The following is a 13,985-nucleotide window of genomic DNA, read 5'->3' as shown; positions in this document are numbered from 1 at the left end:
ATTGACTGTGCAGGATCGACGACAATCTGTACTATTCTGTCTGGTTTCATTTTACAATAGGTGAATTGATGCTGTAGTGCTCACTGTAGTGTTTTAAGATGTTTTCCTTTTCTTTGTGTGATTTAGTAGAAATGGCTGCTTATGGTATGGTATGGTAGAATTGCTCTATAGGTCCTGAGTGTTTTGTATTCTCGGCATACCTAGTACTGGATTTTGGAGGGGGATGTTAAAAAAATGACTGGGAGGGGGGGAGGCCCTGGATTTGGGGGCCTTGGAGCTCGGAGGGAGCGGTCTGGGAGCTTGGAGGGAGGGGTGGCCGGCCCTGGAGCTAGGGAGGGGGCGGGGCTAGGGTGGGGCCCCATCAAATTGGTCTGCATAGGGCCCCGCACTTGCTAAGACCGGCCCTGGGCCCACCTATAACAAGTCTAAAGCTGTTTCTGTTGGATAGGCAGTGCCGTAAAAGGTGGAGGACAAACTTTTTTTTAAACTTATTGGACAGCTTTTTAATTTATTTGAAAGCTTCCCATATGTAGATATAAATATGAAGTAACAATTGAATATCACTAAAACAGCTTAAAAATTATTATAGCTGGTAGAAACAGCAATTTTAAACTCTGTATTTTGTGCTCATTTTTCTACACTAAAAACTAAATAAATACACTCAGGCATATTTTCAAAGCACTTTGGGAGGCTAAGTTCCATAGGTTTCTATGGAACTTTGGGAGGCTAAGTGCTTTGAAAATGAGCTTGACTGTATACAATACAGATGGCCAAATTTCAATGAGAATATCCTGTATCCTGATGGGTTCATCTTAAATGTTGTTGTAATCTGCCTTGGGAAGCCTGGTGTTATAAAGATGATGCAATATATTGAAATTAAATGGAAGTAAAATTAAACTCTCCTTTCACTGGGGCACATGGAATCACATTTTCATCTGTTTTGTAGAAGTTTACCTTTTAGATACACAATTAGATTCTGTTGTTTGAGCATATTTCAGGGAAAAGTGGTTTATAAGTCAAAATAATAAAAATATTTTTTGTCCAACAGATCTCTCATTTGTTGAAACATAACCATAGGCGGTCGGTGGCTCAACTGTTTGGGGAGGCTAAAGGGGGTGGGGTTAGGGGTGGGGCCAGGGGTGGGGTTTAAATCCATAATTGTCTGATCACACAGAAAAAAAATAAATAAAAGTAAATGTCACAATTAATACCTTTTATTAAATTTAGATATTAGTTATGTATCATATGTCAAAGAATAAAGTGGTTGCTCAAAGCATATACTAACCACAATCGCTCAACTGCAAAACACTATGCGCAACTTTGTGCAAAAACACACTCTGAACCTTACTGTACCATAAATATTACACTGGGCAGAACCTAATACACCAATATACCACCCATAAGGAAAATGCAGACCGTCAACAATATTGAAACAAGGGATCATAATATCACAATTCTTATGTAGAGCCACAAAACATCCTAATTCATGTTTAATGTGGGATAAAATGTCATAAATAAGTAAATAAACTTTTAATGTTGAACACCTAATTCTCAAAGTGGACATATTCCAAACACTATAATGAAAATAAAATGATCTTTTCTACCTTTGTTGTCTGGTGACTTTGTTTTTCTGATTGTGCTGACCCAGTATCCGATTCTGCTGCTATCTGTCCTCTTAACTCCGTTTCCAGGGCTTCCTTTCCATTTATTTGTTTACTTTCCGCCTTTCTTCTTCATTTCTTGTCCTACATCCGTAAGTAAAAGCTGGGTCCTCCGCAAACTTGACTGTCCAGTGGATTCAGCTTCTGCCTATTTTCTTCATCCATGTGCAGTTTTTCTACTCTCTTCCTTTTCCGTCATCTCATCTCCTTCCTCACTTCTCCCTCCCCCTCCATGTCCAGCAACCCTCCTCTCCCCTCCCCTCCATCCACCCATGTCCAGCAACTCTCCTCTCCCCTGCCCTCTCCTCTCCCCTTCATCCACCATGTGCAGCAACCCTCCTCTCCCCTCCCCTCCATCCACCCATGTCCAGCAACCCTCCTCTCCCTTTCCCTCCATCCACCCATGTCCAGCAACCCTCCTCCCCCCTTCTTCCACCATGTGCAGCAACCCTCCTCTCCTCTCCCGTCTGCCCTCGTTTCCTTCCTGCCCCCCCCCGGCCATACCTTTAAATATATTTTTGCTGGAGTCGCGGGCAGCGCCGGCATTGAAGGCATCAGCAGGTTCATCGCGGTTCCAGCAGCCTTCCCTCGCAAGTCGGATGATGGCTTCACCCTCGTAGAAACAGGAAATATGTCAGAAGAGGGCGGAGCCATCATCCGATTTGCGAGGGAAGTCTGCTGGAACCGCGATGAGCCTGCTGATACCTTCAATGCCGGCGCTGCCCGCGACTCCAGCAAAAATATAATATTTAAAGGTACGCGGGCGGCGGCGGCGGGGCAATGGTGGGCTGGGGAGGCTAAGAGGCATATTTTCAAAGCACTTTGGGAGGCTAAGTTCCATAGGTTTCTATGGAACTTTGAGAGGCTAAGTGCTTTGAAAATGAGCCTCTAAGCCTCTTATACGGGGCACCATAACTAAATGGGCTATTAGCCCCTAATGCAGTACATTGATTTTCTCATATTTTGTTCTTGTGATGGCTTAGACTGTGCCAAAACTGGAAATACAGTGAGACATAGTAACATAGTAGATGACGGCAGAAAAAGACCTGCACGGTCCATCCAGTCTGCCCAACAAGAGAATTTCATGTGTGCAACTTTTTGTGTATACCTTACCTTGATTTGTATCTGCCATTGTCAGGGCACAGACCGTATAAGTCTGCCCAGCACTAGCCCCGCCTCCCACCACCGGCTCTGCCTCCCAATCTCGGCTAAGCTTCTGGGGATCCCTTCCTTCTGAGCAGGATTCCTTTATGTTTATCCCACGCATGTTTGAATTCCGTTACCGTTTTCATCTCCACCACCTCCCGCAGGAGGGCATTCCAAGCATCCACCACTCTCTCCGTGAAAAAATACTTCCTGACATTTTTCTTGAGTCTGCCCCCCTTCAATCTCATTTCATGTCCTCTAGTTCTACCGCCTTCCCATCTTCAGAAAAGATTCGTTTGCGGATTAATACCTTTCAAATATTTGAACGTCAATAGAATAATAGAATTCAGTAACATCCAAAACTTTATGTTTTATCCTCTTTATTAAAAGCAAAACATATTAGTTGATAAGCTTCATACAGAACAAGAAAAAAACAGTAAACCACCCAACATGGCAGAATAAAAACTTTTACAGAGAACATACCCCAAGAACCCTTCCTCTTCGTACTCCCCTCCCTTCCTATAAGCTCACCTGACGGTTTCCACCCACCAAAATAACACAACAGATGCTTGTTATGTACAGATCAGTAGGACTCAAAGCATTTCATAACAAGCACTGCCTCCACAGTATGCAAACCTCTCTCATGAATATTCATTGTCAATATCCTGACAAACCTGACTGCGTTTGACAAGGTACCTCATGAAAGGTTACAGAGGAAATTGGAGGGTCATGGGATAGAAGCAAATGTCCTATTGTGGATTAAAAACTGGTTGAAGGATAGGAAACAGAGAGTGGGGTTAAATGGGCAATATTCACAATGGAGAAGGGTAGTTAGTGGGATTCCTCAGGGGTCTGTGCTAGGACCGCTGCTTTTTAATATATTTATAAATGATTTAGAGATGGGAATAACTAGCGAGGTAATTAAATTTGCTGATGACACAAACCTGCTTATAATCGAAATAGAAAAACGCCTATATTGTGACCCAAATCGGGAGATAGACGTTTATCTCACAAAAATGAATAAACCGGTATAATCGAAAGCCGAATTTGGACGATTTCAACTGCACTCCGTCGCAGATGCGGACAAAGTTGATGGGGGCGTGTCGAAGGCATGGTGAAGGCGGAACTGGGGCGTGGTTATCGGGCGATCAGAGATGGGCGCCTTTCGCCGATAATGGAAAAAAAATATGCGTTTTTAGCGAGAATTTAGGGCACTTTTCCTGGACCCTGTTTTTCCACGAATAAGGCCCCAAAAAGTGCCCTAAATGACCAGATGACCACTGGAGGGAATCGGGGATGACCTCCCCTGACTCCCCCAGTGGTCACAAACCCCCTCCCACCACAAAAAATGATGTTTCACAACTTTTTATTTTCACCCTCAAATGTCATACCCACCTCCCTGCCAGCAGTATGCAGGTCCCTGGAGCAGTTGTTAGGGGGTGCAGAGGACTTCAGGCAGGTGGACCCAGGCCCATCCCCCCCCTACCTGTTACAATTGTGCTGCTTAATGCTTAGTCGTCCAACCCCCCCCAAACCCATTGTACCCACATGTAGGTGCCCCCCTTCACCCCTTAGGGCTATAGTAATGGTGTAGACTTGTGGGCAGTGGGTTTTGAGGGGGATTTGGGGGGCTCTACACACAAGGGAAGGGTGCTATGCACCTGGGAGCTCTTTTACCTTTTGTTTTGTTTTTGTAAAAGTGCCCCCTAGGGTGCCCGGTTGGTGTCCTGGCATGTTAGGGGGACCAGTGCACTACGACTCCTGGCCCCTCCCATGAACAAATGCCTTGGATTTATTCGTTTTTGAGCTGGGCGATTTCATTTTCCATTATCGCTGAAAAGCAAAAACGCCCAGCTCACAACTTGGCAAATAAAACATGGACGTCTATTTTTTTCGAAAATACGGTTCGGTCCGCCCCTTCACGGACCCGTTCTCGGAGATAAACGCCCATGGAGATAGACGTTTTCGTTCGATTATGCCCCTCCAAGTTATTCAAAGTCGTTAACTCACGACAGGATTGTGAAAAATTACAGAAGGACCTTACGAGACTGGGAGACTGGGCGGCTAAATGGCAGATGACGTTTAATGTGAGCAAGTGCAAGGTGATGCATGTGGGAAAAAGAACCCGAATTATAGCTACGTCATGCAAGGTTTCACGTTAGGAGTTACGGACCAAGAAAGGGATCTGGGTGTCGTCGTCGATAATACACTGAAACCTTCTGCTCAGTGTGCTGCTACGGCTAGGAAAGCGAATAGAATGTTGGGTATTATTAGGAAAGGTATGGAAAACAGGTGTGAGGATGTTATAATGCCATTGTATCGTTCCATGGTGCGACCGCACCTTGAGTATTGTGTTCAATTCTGGTCACCGCATCTCAAGAAAGATATAGTAGAATTGGAAAAGGTGCAACGAAGGGCGACTAAAATGATGGCAGGGATGGGACGACTTCCCTATGAAGAAAGACTAAGGAAGCTAGGGCTTTTCAGCTTGGAGAAGAGACGGCTGAGGGGAGACATGATAGAGGTATATAAAATAATGAGTGGAGTGGAACAGGTGGATGTGACGCGTCTGTTCACGCTTTCCAAAAATACTAGGACTAGGGGGCATGTGATGAAACTCCAGTGTAGTAAATTTAAAACAAATCAGAGAAAATGTTTCTTCACCCAACGCATAATTAAACTCTGGAATTCGTTGCCGGAGAACGTGGTGAACGTGGTTAGCTTGGCAGAGTTTAAAAAGGGGTTAGACTGTTTCCTAAAGGACAAGTCCATAAACCAAATGGACTTGGGAAAAATCCACAATTCCAGGAATAACATGTATAGAATGTTTGTACGTTTGGGAAGCTTGCCAGGTGCCCTTGGCCTGGATTGGCCGCTGTCATGGACAGGATGCTGGGCTCGATGGACCCTTGGTCTTTTCCCAGTGTGGCATTACTTATGTACTTATGCCTTGGGTAACTCCAGGATCAGGTTATCCTAACTACCATAAGAGGCAGACACAGTTGTATAATTAACATAATTTTATTTGTATTTGGGTATTAACTGAGAATATGCTATTAAAAATTAACTAACAGCTTATAGCAGCAGCTTCAGAGAGCAATTTCCATCTCACAGATAGGCTGCAGAGAATACCTTCTCCTGCTTTAGACTTAGTCCCGCCCATCCTACCCCTCTACCCACCCACCCCTAGAGTGACATGTCTCATGTAACTTCCCTATCAACCCAATCATTACTTTTACCTCACCCACGTACACCTATTTCTATTCTTCTATCACCTTCTCCCACTATTCAAACCAGAGTTACACCTGATCACACTGACCACCCTTCAAAATCTTCGGTCCTTCTGTGACTGTTCTCTTGTGCTTGACTGCTTAAATACTTTAAATTTAATTGCTTTACTTTTTGTCTATTAGATTGTAAGCTCTTTGAGCAGGGACTGCCTTTCTTCTGTGTTTGTACAGCGCTGCGTACACTTTGTAGTGCTCTAGAAATGTTAAATAGTAGTAGTAGTAGTGGTTGGATCACATCAGAAAACTTAGACCTACTATTCATCAGTGAAACCTGGATTCACGATGAAAAGGACCCCATAATCCTAGTTCTATGCCCCCCAGGTTACAAAATCACTCACTGGACCAGAAAGGAAAAACGAGGCGGAGACATAGCACTAATCCATAGATCCCACTTTACCGTAGCAATCATAGCCGAGTCCATAACACCCCAACTTGAAATCGCCACAGTCAGAATCCACAGTACAACCTTGCTTGACTACCTTAACTGTGTCTTGTTTTACAGACCACCAGGTAACTGGCACGAATGCCGATCACACTTCATGGATTTCATTTCAAACACCTGTGTATCTAACTCCAATATAATTATATTAGGGAACATAAACTTACACCTAGAAGACCCAGACTCCATTAATGCACGAGAATGCAAAGAATTCCTCCAACTATGGGCCTTAATTGGCCAAATATGCAAGCAACCCATGTCAGAGGGCACACACTCGACCTCATCACATACAAACTATCTACAGACCAGAACCTAATATTATCAGACACAAAATGGTCAAGTATACCATGGTCTGACCACTACAAATTAAACCTATCCCTACAATGGCAAAAAAAAAATGCTCTAACCATAAACAAGAACGCATAACCTACACCACGAGAGGCAAAGTAGACCAGGTAGTATTCTGGCAACAGATTTACAAGAATGAATGGATAGCACAAACAGACTCGATACACTATCTCCTAGATTGGGACAACAGATGTAGAAGCATATTAGACGAAATAGCACCACTACAAACAAGAAACTCACGAAGACACAACTCGATACCATGGTTTAACGAAGAACTGAAAAAACTAAAACCGCAAGTTAGGAGGTTTGAACAAGCATGGATAAAAACAAAAGGACGAACACACATGCAACGCATGGAAACAAATGCAAAGGAAATACAAGTATGCAATAAGGCAAACCAAATGGTGTTATTGCAAAACCAAAATAGGGCCAGACTACAAAGACACCCATAAACTTTACTAACTCGTCAACAAATTACTAGATACCACACTGGTTACCACAACCAACACAGATACCCCATCGGCAGACAAACAACGAGAAAATTGTAAACCTACGCAATACACTACCACAGAACACCAGTGACATTGAAAAATTCACTGACTGTCTGGACTCAATCCTAGGTGAGTACTCAGCAGACCGAATCTGGACAAACTTCGCACTCCTCAATGCTGAAACAGTCACCCAAGCTATTAACAGGCTCGCCAAACACCGCTGTAAACTGGACATATGTCCCAACAACCTAATAAAATCCGCCCCACAACGTTTCATAGCAGACCTCACTTCACACCTAAACTACTTGCTACAACATGGACTCTTTCCTAAGGACAAAGCCAATATACTACTCACCCCAATAGCATCTATCCCTCTGGTAGTCAAACTACTGGAAAGCATGGTAACCAAGCAACTTACTGACTACTTGAACAAATTCTCAATATTACACGAATCACAATCAGGATTCCGCTCAAACCACAGCACCGAAACAGTACTAATCACTCTCCTAACCAAATTCAAACAAGAAATTGCAACTGGCAAGAGTGTACTTCTCCTTCAATTTGACATGTCGAGTGCGTTCCACATGGTTAACCATAAAATACTACTAAACATACTAGAATACTTCGGGATCAGTGGAAGCGTAGGTTTTGTGGATGCACGTGTTGGATCCTCTGGGAGACTGTGAGCAGAGCTGCCCAACCATTGGGCAAAGACTAGGCAGTTGCCTAGGGCAGCAGCAAACAATATATGTAGTCAAAGCAAGACAATAACTCATCTACCCTGAGTAAAATGGCTTTTAGAAATTACTATAAGACAAAAAAGTGAGGAGAATGAGTGAGGATACCAAGAAAAATGTTTATTCACATAAAAAATGACCCGACACGGCCGTGTTTCGGCCCAAAGGCCTGCCTCAGGGGTCTTTATAGCCTCAGGTAGTCTGATGTGAAACGTGCACTATGAGAAAAATAGTGTAGCTGAACCCTCTTGGGTCTCCTCTCCTCTAGACAAATTTTTAGATATTAACCAGGAACAAGCCTGTTAATCCTCTCGTAAAAGCCATTTGCGATTACAAGAATGCTATGAAATTAGAAATTAGAAATTTTTAGAAATTACTCTCATTATTTGTGTGTGATATAAATGTAATATTGGGCGTGTGCTGAAAATGCTAGCGCACCTTAGTACACAGGGCCCTAAGTATTTAATTACATCTGTTCCTAACTCAAGTTTTACTGGTGTAACATTATATGATGTATTTTACTTTCTGTGAATATATTTTGAATATGTTCATGCTTTCTAATTGTTATGTAAGCCACATCAAACCTGAGTTCTACTCGGGCTAATGCGGGATATAAAGGTCATAAATAAAATAAATAATAAAAATAAAATATTTAAAAGCATGCCTTCTTGAGAGAGGGCAGATTAGGAGCCTGAAAGATAAATGAAGGAGGTCTAAAGCCTACAGTTTGCCTAGGGCATCTACCACTCTTGCACTGGCCCTGGCTGCAAGTGCCAGTGGGGGCTTTGCTATTTGTTCAGTCAGGTGCTGCAGAATGGCTGTGCTGGTATAGATTTTTGTCGCATGCCTAATTGTGCTTTTCACAAACCAATATTATGTTAATTAGAAAATGCCAAGATAAATTTTTCTTTGTAGCTGCTTCTTCACCGTGGGCAGGTAAGTCTTTCTGTATCTGTGTTGTCTGCAGTGCTGATGGGCAGACAAGTCCCACTGATACTGAACTTTCTGAGACCTCATGAACCACAGCAGAGAACTCAAGGAGTGAGATTTACCATGCCAAGGAGTGAGACTGAAGGCCAAAAGGAGAGATTTTTCAGACAGTACATCCTACTACTACTACTACTTATCATTTATAGCGCTACTAGACGTATGCAGCGCTGTACACTTGAACATGAAGAAACAGTCCCTGCTCGACAGAGCTTACAATCTAATTAGGCCAGACAAACAGGACAAACAAGAGATAAGGGAATATTAAAGTGAGGATGATAAAATAAGGGTTCTGAACAAGTGAATAAGGGTTAGGAGTTAAAAGCAGCATCAAAAAGGTGGGCTTTTAGCTTAGATTTGAAGACATCCAGGGTTTAAATCTAGAATGATTTAAGTGTAGTATTGCTTTGCAAATAAATCAAGGCAGCATTAAATGATACTGGCTGTTCTTTGGAACCTTTGAAGAATAGAGATAAAGTGGGGAACAATTCCAATAATTTTTTTGAGTTCTTCCACCCTGTAGTTAAAAGTTTCAGAGCACATGTACTTACAGTAAAGGGAAAAGGGACAGGGCAAGGGGAAGCAGTAAGGTATGGTCAGATTTCTTCCTGTTGGTTGGACTGCTTGGTTTGCTTCTCTAAATCTTCCCTCTGGTGAAAGCAGTGAAAAAGATTGATGATGCTGACTGAACTCAGCAGAAATGACCCTCTCCCTCCCCCCCACCCCCCACAACCAAAGAACTAGCTGGCACCTGTGCCATAATTGGTTCCTCCTTGCAAACTTAGAAGCCCATGGCTGAGACACTGATTTAAAAAAAACAAACAACCTTAACCATTGTCACTAGAGTGGATCTCAGGCCCATAGTTTTGTGGCTCCCAACCTTTGGTTTTTAGGTATATCCACACCACTGGATTCATCACCTTCCCAAAAAAACCTCAAGTCATTTGTTTTACTAATAGTAATTTGGTTAATCATGTGGTTTCAGCTCATAAGTAGAAGTTGAAGCTGTCCTAGTTTTCTACTCTTGGTAGAAAATATTTAATTGGAAGGAGTTACATAGCTGATGATGAGATCGTATTTGTTTAAATGTTCAAGAAATGTATAGCTGGGAGACTTGAAACCACAAGACTTCCTAAACATCCCACACCACGTGGCTCAAGCATACAGAAAGCTGAAAACACCGTTTGAGGCAGCTGTAAAAAAAACAGAATCTAGGTGCATGAAATCCTAAACATCAGCACGCAATGTCTATTTGCCATGGCACCTGGCATCCAGGATTTGTTAAGCTCTGGTCTAATCAAATTAAAGATAAAAATCCTTTTTCTACCTTTGCTGTCTGGTCATTTTATTTTTCTAATTTTTGGGGCCAAATCTCTGGTTTCTGCTTTTCTTTCCTCTTAAATCTCTTGCCAGGTTCTGCTTGTCTGTTTGGCATTTCTTCTCTCTCCGTGTCCATCGTTCATCCTCCCTCTGCATCCCTATTCATCCTCTCTAGCATCTCTCCACTCTGTGTCCCTGCCTTTGTCCTCCTGCCATGTTGAACATCTCCCCTCTGTGTCTTTTTTTCTTGCATTGTTCAGCATCTCCCCTGTGCCCATATCCCTCTCTCTCTGTCCCTACCAACTCCACACGTCCAGCTTTGCCCTACACTCTTGCTCCTGCACAATCCACCCCTCCCCTTCCCCGGGCATCAGCATCCCTCTTCCCTCCCAGGCTCCCACAGGGCAGTAAAACAGGTAGCACAGTCTCTGAATAGAGAAGAAGGAGAAGGCAGGGAGAAGAGAGAAAATGCTGCGTTTGTTCTCACCACCACTACAACTTCTCTTTGGCCTGGCCCCCACATTTGAGAACACATTTTCACACTGCTTGCTCCAGGTGCCAAAATACCTAATTCCAACCCTGTTTGTAGGCAGTTTTTAAAGAGTAGTTTCCCTCTGCAAATCAGCTACGAGGTCAATGCATACTACAGTGTGTGTGTAAACTGCAGCTGTGTGAGTTATTGAAAATCGTTCTCAAATTGTGACTGAACCTTGTCAATAGATAGTACTTGAGAACTACCCGGTCTCTGGATACATATTGGAAGTGTCCAGGTGCTGCGCTTTGTTCTGGAAGGAGGCAATAGCTGAATTAGCCCATACGGAGAAGAAAGAGATTTCTAAATTGGCCCACACAGACAGGAAGAAGGAAGTCATATGAGCTGGAGGAAACAGTGGCAGCAGTGGCTGAATCACCTTGTGGCTACCTCAGCAGTCACAGCTTCAAAGGTTGCTGTTGGTCAGAGATTAAGTAAAAAAAGTAGGGTCAGGTTTGGTGGTGGCAGGATGTTAGGGCTTGCCTACAGTTGTGTGACACCCTAGGCAAACATTCAGTCATGTGCCCTCTTCTCCCCCCTTCCCTGGGAAACTCAACACCTTATCTACTCCACAGTCCAGCATCTCCCCTAACCCCTCACATGCCCAGCATCTCATCTCCCCTTCCCTATCACCCCCTTCATATGGAGCATCTTATCCCCTCTCCTTCCCAGGTGTAGCAACTCATCTCTCCTTCCCTAATCCTCCCAGTCTAGCATTTTATCTTTCCTTCCCTCCCCCGACCATGTCCAGTATCTCCTCCCTCTTCCCTAACCCCTGTCACTGCTGCTATACTACCTCTATTGGGCCTGAGAGTGCAGTAAATAAAAGCCCAGCTCATTATACCTTCTGTGAGTCTGTGCAGGGCTTTAATGCACAGGCCCACACTCAAGTGCTGCCGAGTTCTGCCTCCTCTGACATAAGCTTCCCATTGGATAGGCAGGATTGAGCATGGGCCTGTGCAGTGAGGCCCAGCACCAGCTCACAGAAGATAAAAGCTGCCATGCCAGATCTGGGCTACCACCCCCCACAAATGTTGCCACCCTAGCCGCCTAGTCTGTCTAGTGGCAGAGCTGGCCCTGCAGGAAGTGTGAAAATACTTCCATGGAGCTGGGGTTGCCACTGCAGAGTGATGGAAAGAGGAAAGAGCCCATGAGGGAGAGAAGGAAAGAAGAAGAAACGGGTAGAGAGAAAGTTCATACACTCCTTTTCTCCTTGGTTAATCTATACCACTCTCAGAGTAATCAGATAGATCTCAAAAATTCTGAGGTATTTTTATCACTACTACTTATTATCATTGATCTACACAGCCTACTTTACACTTTCAATATGAAAGAATAATTAAATAAATGTTGAAAAATAATTAAGAATAAGAAACAAGAAAGTATTGATTGCATAAATCTTTATATTCCTTGAGACAGTACTTGGTGGAAGCCACTTTTGCAGCAATAGCAGATATGACATTTGCAGTACATTTGCCTGCTAGTGAACTTTGAGAATGTTCCGCAAATGACTTGCTGGACTTGATCTCCCGATGAAGCCACAGTGAAACAAGTGCCAGTCGGGATCCAGCCGTTTCAGATAGGTGTTGCTATATGATCATTCTCATAGCTGCTTGAGTGTATATGGAAATTTATCCCCAGGTGTGAATTATGGAACATAGAATTTCTAATGATTAATGAGCACATATAAGATAGCCTGCACATTTTGAAGATTCTATGAACTGTACTGAATCACTTGATAAAGAATTTGCTTTGAAAAAAATACTTAAAAATAATGGATAGGGAGGAAGTTTTTGACCCATGATTACATTAGTCACTGTAAGATCATTATCCTGTCCTGCTAATAACTGGGCAGGTGAGAAATTCTTGGTGACATCTGAGGTCTTTTCCTCCTGTCTAAAATAATTGTGCAAATCCATAGTGTCCACTTGTGAGTGAGAAGATGTTTACTGTACACCCTCCATCTTTCCCTTTATCTTCATAAGCCTGCCCCTGCTGTTGAATCTCCACAATATAATGTTGCTACCACAGTGGTTTACTGTAGGGATGGTGTGCTATGTTTGTTTTGCCTACAAGGTACACTTTTGAAAGAACATCCAAGTCAATAAAAACATTCACGTCAGAATATCCCAAACAGACGTCCATCTCACAAGTATTTTCAAACTTTCTCAGCCAGAGATGTTTGTAGTTATTTTAAAGTAGTCAAGCCTCATGGCAACAATCCTTAGCAGTTTCCTTGACCCATGGCTGCTGATTTAAGAAGGACAGCCTGACTGAGACATGTTTTGGTGGTACTAAACAGTTTTCACTTTACAATGATGGACTTGACAGTGCCTCAGGTGATATTCCTCCAATCTGTATTTTTGAATAGTTTTATCCATTTAGCTCCATGTTCAGCATATTTAGACCTTTGTTTCAAATTCACATCATACAGCAGAAACGACTTGTTTCTTCATCCAGTACTATTCAGATCAGCTCAACTGCTACTACTACTACTATTTAGCATTTCTATAGCGCTACAAGGTGTACGCAGCGCTGCACAAACATACAAGAAAGACAGTCCCTGCTCAAAGAGCTTACAATGTAATAGACAAAAAATAAAGCAATCAAATCAATTAATGTGCACAGGAAGGAGGAGAGGAGGGTAGGTGGAGGCGAGTGGTTACAAGTGGTTACGAGTAAAAAGCAATGTTAAAGAGGTGGGCTTTCAGTCTAGATTTAAAGGTGGCCAAGGATGGGGCAAGACGTAGGGGCTCAGGAAGTTTATTCCAGGCGCAGGGTGCAGCGAGACAGAAGGCGCGAAGTCTGGAGTTGGCAGTAGTGGAGAAGGGAACAGATAAGAAGGATTTATCCATGGTGTGATTGGACACAGGTTAAGGCAGTTTTTGAAAATGGAACTGATTTGGATTTGCTATGACAAGGAGTGTGAAGACTTATTTGATCAAAACATTTTGCTTTCTTATTCTTTTTAGGATTTTGGTAAATCATTAATTCTCTCAAGATTAGATTACTGCAATCATACTTTAGCTATCTG

The sequence above is a fragment of the Microcaecilia unicolor genome, chromosome 7 (genome assembly GCF_901765095.1).
Source record: "Microcaecilia unicolor chromosome 7, aMicUni1.1, whole genome shotgun sequence".
NCBI classification, from domain to species: domain Eukaryota; kingdom Metazoa; phylum Chordata; class Amphibia; order Gymnophiona; family Siphonopidae; genus Microcaecilia; species Microcaecilia unicolor.
Note: the sequence above shows the minus strand (reverse complement) of the source record.